Source organism: Coffea arabica, chromosome 8e, assembly GCF_036785885.1.
Source record: "Coffea arabica cultivar ET-39 chromosome 8e, Coffea Arabica ET-39 HiFi, whole genome shotgun sequence".
NCBI lineage: Eukaryota > Viridiplantae > Streptophyta > Magnoliopsida > Gentianales > Rubiaceae > Coffea > Coffea arabica.
In genome coordinates, this window is record NC_092324.1 from 43961399 (window position 1) to 43967355 (window position 5957).

The 5957-nt window shown below is 36.3% G+C and overlaps 1 long non-coding RNA gene across 1 annotated transcript; it reads left to right on the forward strand.

The window, feature by feature from the left end:
- Positions 1-480: 480 nt before the first annotated feature.
- On the forward strand, positions 481-3613 carry LOC140012861 (uncharacterized). Its single transcript, XR_011819828.1, has 5 exons — positions 481-862; positions 1098-1241; positions 1823-1898; positions 3080-3148; positions 3240-3613. It is a non-coding gene; the product is annotated as an uncharacterized lncRNA (long non-coding RNA).
- Positions 3614-5957: the final 2344 nt, after the last annotated feature.

Genomic DNA, 5957 nt, shown 5'->3' on the forward strand with positions numbered 1-5957 from the left:
GTGCTATTGATTGTATGTTGTTGGCGATGGTGGTACCTTCTGTCTGGTAGTAGAAAAGGAAATAAGAAGAAATGCAAGAACAAAGGAAGAAAAAGAAAATAATGTTTAATTTTTAAGAGTTTTTAAGGGTTTCTGAATTGACAATGCTAAGTTAACCTAATTATTCTGTTAATTTTGAGCATTCCATCGAGAATTGTATTTAAGCAGGACGGAATTTACCGTCACTACAATAAAAATGGTTTTTCCTGACACGCCTATAAGGACACTTGCTGGTTTTTGTCATTATAGCATTTCTATCATGACACTTGTTATCAATTCAATAATATATACTTTAATTTTTTTTTATTTTATCTGATATAAAAATAATAATGTGTCTTTAGATTCCCTATCATGACACTTGAAAAAAATGTAAGATACACCAAAAAATTAAAACATAAAATGATGTCGTTTGATTTTGGCGGAAGATTCCTTTGCCAAAACACTTAGTGAAATTTCAAAACTCTCTCACAAACTCTCTCGCTCGGCAAACTATCTCTCAAAACTCCCCCCATTTTGGTTTTTTCGTCTTCCGCCTCGGCCGCCGCCCCACTCCCCCATTTTCAGTTGCTAGCTCGGCCGCTTCTCAGCCCTGTTCGGTCAATCACAACACCTTCACCAATAAGCCTTCGCTCTCTTTGCTAGGACAAAAAGAATAAGAAAACAGATACTTGTGCTCTTTCCTTTTTCTTCTTCCTCTGAAACCTATCCTCATGCTTCTCCTTACTGATTAGATATTCAGGTTGAGTATGCCGAGGAGTAGAGTAGGCGAAGGTTGCTGCCATCGTCTCACTGAAGTCCAGCCACTACAACGGAAATCATCACTGTAAAGTTTCCCGCACTCTTATACCTTTTTTCCCCCCTTAATTGTATTGTTTTCTTCTTTGTTTGCAATCATGTCGGTTATGCTTTACTTCTTCTTGATAATCGATTTTAAGTGGCTGGAATTGATCATAGGTTTGAGTAGAGTTTTAGATTTAAAATTCAAGCTCAGCCCGTATAAGGAATTGAGGAAAAAGAAATTTCAAAACTTTTCATGCTCACTACCTGTTTGTCGAAAGGTTCGAATGAAGAAAGAAGGAAATTTGCAAGGAAGCGAACAGAGAGATGAGAAAGTAAAGACAAAGAAAGAGCATAATTCTTCTTGAAGAAAACAGAGACAAGAATCAAATTCCATGGAACCAATGCCCAATTGTGAGGGAAAGGTATGCAGCAATTCTGCGTAAATAGTACCCAATTGTAAAGGTTCAGAAGCAGTGAGCCCACCACTTTCATATGCCTCCAAATACCCTTATTCCTTATTATAGTGGATAGATCATGGATGACAATTTGATAATGTCGTGCTACCTTCAACTTTTTCAAGGGAATTTTTTTTTTTTTTTTGTTCAGATTATTTCTATTGAGAAACTTATCACTTGTATTTTTCCCTTTTACTAAGCAAGCAACTCATTACTCGTGCTAAAGAAATTATTATTGTGATGTTGTAAGCTCCTATCTAATTTAACTATGAAATATTTTTATCCAAACACAATCAAGTAGTCTTTCAGTTTAATAGCAGACTTTATTTCCTTTAAATCTTGCAGTAGAAAAAAATAACACTGCGTAGGGGCAGTATGCTCTGCTTGCTTGTCATCATATACCCAAGTAATTATGTTACTTAGAACATTGCTTAAGAAACCGTATTGAAATGTAAAAACTTCATTGTCACTTAATTGGTGTACATTTTCTGTAACTATGATAATACTTTGTGCTGAAAGAGAAATTTTGTGTGTTTATACACGAGCAGCAGGTCCATTGAATACAACTTGGGACTCCAGAACTTCGAAAGAAGACATGGAAGATATGTGGATTCATCCCAATAGGTAAGTCTTTTAGTTTTGTGACACATCGTCAATATTAGTTTTGTGACCCTTTGCATATCTGGGACCAACTTTTTTGAAAGGTAGGTGTCTTTTAGTTTCTTAATTATTGCAACTACTCTAACTTCAATTAAACTAGCGCTTAAGTTCTGTCTGTTCTATTCTAATTCAACGGTCAATTTAAAAGAAAAACTTCAATCACATAATGAGTTCTTGTTATGTTATAATTTTTAAAGGGAGTGCTCAGACGAATATGCTCAGTGTATTCCCTGTACTTCAACCTTTGGGTTTGTGCCTGAACAGTTGAACTCAGGTTTCAATCTTCAAATTTTAATCACTTTAAGAGCTGGGACAAAAGTTGCTGCTACTATTAAAGGTTGATCTTTGCTTCCTTAAGTACATATGAAGTAGTATTAAGAAAACAATTCAGGCCCTAGTTTTAGAACTGGGCTAACACAACAGTTGTGTATTCTTTCTTTTGATGGTAGACAATTTACATTTTCATTCGATGTTGCTTCAAGCTAAGTCACACTCTTGGAAGATCTAGATGGAGCAGTACACATTACACAATGGTTGATAACAGCATGAACTGCTATATTAATGCAACCAATAAATCCAAACAAATCCTTGATCTCCCAAAAAGTTAAAAAGAGTCCACTAACTTCTAATGCTCCTCATCTTCAATCTGACAACACTTCCATAAAAAACTGAAAGAACCAACGGCAACCCAACAACCATACATCCATGACACGACCATACAGGAGAGTCAAGACCTACCTATTGTCCTCATTTCCTTTTCCATTGTGCTCTAAGTTAGTTTTCTGAGTACCTGTGTAGTTTTACTCCATGGTAATTCGTCTTTAATGCCAATTAACTGTTTGTGCTCACAAGCAGACACGTCATAGGATGCCTTAAAGGGGACAAAACAAATACTCAAGCAAATATCTTAATATTATTAATTAGTTCTATAATTCGGAAATCACTCCTTTATCCTTGTTTATTAGTATTTGATATGTTTACTTACGATATAGTCTAGATGTGCCTCGGTGCTTCCTCCAAAGTTGCATGTTTAGACCAATTTGCTTCTGCTTTATGATTGAAGTGGACATTTCTTTGCATTCAGAAGCTACGTTGCTTTAGATGAATGTCAGCATGTTGCGCATTGACTAACTTGTCGCATTCAGTGTTTGGATAGGTGGGAGTATATTGGCATCACTTGGTTCCTTTCAGCAAATATGGTTTTCAAAATCTGAGTAAACTTTTACATCCACTCTACCTTTCAATATTCAACTTTTCTCCTTTTTTTCTCCCTATTTTCAGTCTATTTTATCTCTCGATTAACAGGTTTGAGGAACATGGAGCTTCTTATGTTCAAAGAAAATGCCCGTAAAGTACTTTACCGGTGCGGACAATTATCACATTAGACAGAAATTCATGGAGCTGACTTCACTTTGATTAGTTCGCTGACATATGGGTTGCTCGGTTTTAATATCCTGCTTTATAGGAGCCTAAACAATGTATTATATATATACTGTACCTCTCGCGGATCGTTGCTAATGTTGTACAATTACGTTAGCTGACTTTTAGTTCAACAAATTATACTTGTTAGGGAATCTTTCAAGTTTGCACTTGTTAGGGATTTGCTATGTTAGTACTTGTTACTGACTTTTAGTTCAACAAATTATATTTGAGCATTGACTTTTGCTTTTAGATTACTATATGCATTCTGTTCTTTGGGATAATTTTACAAGTCCTTTGGGTTTTTGATTGACGGAATGTATAGCAGGGAGCACGACCCGCAGGTTGCTTTTATATCAAAAAAAAAAAAAATTCCTGGCACTTAAAAGTGTCAGCATAGCTCAGTTAAAAAAACTCCTACTTGTTACTGACTATAGCTATTTTGACACTTTTGATTATCAAGAAAAAGGTTTTTTGTTGGCAGATGAGATGCTATAACAGCATAGTTTTCCTGACACATTTGATTGCTATGAGGCTATCCCCACATTGGAAGGGACAACACTTGTCTGAGGTGTGAGAAAAGGTAAAGTGTCAGGTTAGATTATCTATACTGACACTTTTAAATGCTGTTAAAGGCCATTTTTGTTGTAGTGCGTTTAAAGAGTAAATTGTAGTTTAAGTATGAAAAAGATAGTCGAAGTAAAGAGTGCAAAGTGGAATTAACACAAGTAAAAGTTAAAACAACGGTGTTATTTCAAACAAGTTGAAAATGAGATTGTTTAATGAACAAATCATTATTGGCATATAGACAAGCAGGTTTTTAGACCCCTGAAAGATAGTTTGATCCAAGGGTAAGGAGATATAGATTGACAAAGTCTCCAAATCCTTGTGGAATGGTTCCTGACAGTTGGTTTCCCCCAAGGAATAGTTTTGTGAGTTGATTTGATAGATTGGCCATGACTCCTTCCCACCGGCAATGGTGCTGTGAGTGGTTCCAGGAATTCAGCGCTCCAAACGGGCCGTCATATATCTGATTCTTGAATTCAAGCAGAGCCAGGCGATCGGTCTCATTTTGAAATTGTTTAGCAGCTGAAACATGGCTTACTGAAAGGTTCATGGCAACTGAGAGTAGGAGAAAAATGTTTGCTAATGTCGATGAGCGAAGTCCCCACATGGTCTTTGTTGGGATCGGCTACAAACTGATGATTGAATGATAAAAGTTTCTGTGGATTGGGAACGCGTTAAAGATTCTTGGAGAAGCATTTCAACCATTTCAATAAAGGCAAAGGAAGTTGTCAGCAATCAGGCACGTTTTATTTCTGGAGAAGCATTCTCATATCCGCAGTTCATCAAAATTTTCGATCTCTAAACGATAAAATGCTTTTAAGTTGACTATTCTGACAACGGTGGGCTTGATTCGCTGCAAATAAAATTATTATATCCACCTCGTAAATGGACCATGTGATTTTTGATTTTCATTCTCACTTAATCAGAGTAAAGGTGATAACATATATCTCTTCTTTTCTTCTTACTTTATTATTCTCTCTTTTTTTTTGTTTTTTTTTTCCTTTTGAGCGGATTATCAAACCAAATCTTAATCATCCCCTACAAAAATGTCAAAAGAAGACAGCTCCACAGTGGATCAGTCACGTCTTTTTACATAATTTGGATTTCGAAGCCAGTGGCAGACCCAACCCTCGTGCATGGGCCATCGCACTTTGGGATGACATATTGTCCATTTTGCTTTGTTTTGGTCTTTGCCCCCACTTTCTACTTCAGCCTGCAATCATGGCAGCTGAGGATCTCATTTAATGGGCATGGAAGAAGCAACAAAGAAATTTCTCTTCTTTCAGTTTTCAGCAAAATGAGATCATTCAATTTTCAGACCCTTCTGGCCTAAAAGAAATTAGAGAGAGAGAGAGAGAGAGACCCTCTTAGACATTTTTCAAAGTTTATAAGTCTATTATTTTAAGCTTGTATTTTAGTGCACTGCAAGGATTAGAGACTTTAGACTGTTGGCGTAAATACTAGGAAGATGAACAAAGAAAGAAAAGGTTTCAAGTCATAAATTATAATCACTTTCTTTAGACTACATTTGTCCACTATTAATGTCCAATGCAATATACACTATATGACAAACTGGTTAGAACTATAGAGAGTAGTTTTAGAGTATTCTAAAATGTGAAAGTTGAATTTCTACAATAAATCAATTCTCTACGTGATCTAGCACAGTTAGAATGGTTGTGATTTAGGAATCGTATCTTATAGTCAATGATCAAACAACTCTTCAAAGTTTTGTGTCATCCGAATAGGTGTTTACCTGGGCATCCTTGGACATGGAGTAATAATTGGGAAGGGGACGGTGAGATTAAACAGAGGCTGGATAGAACATTGAGCAGTGTAGAATGGAATCTGAACTTTGGGAAGGCAAAATGCACTCACCTGAAGTCCCATGCGTCTGATCACAGTGCTTTACTTTTGGATACTAACCCCATGGAAAGAAACAGGAAAAAAAGATTCTTTTTTGACAAAAGGTGGCTTCAGAGAGAAGGAATATCCCAAGTTATCAAGGAAGCTTGGGACAAGAAGGTAGAGGGGTCCAGG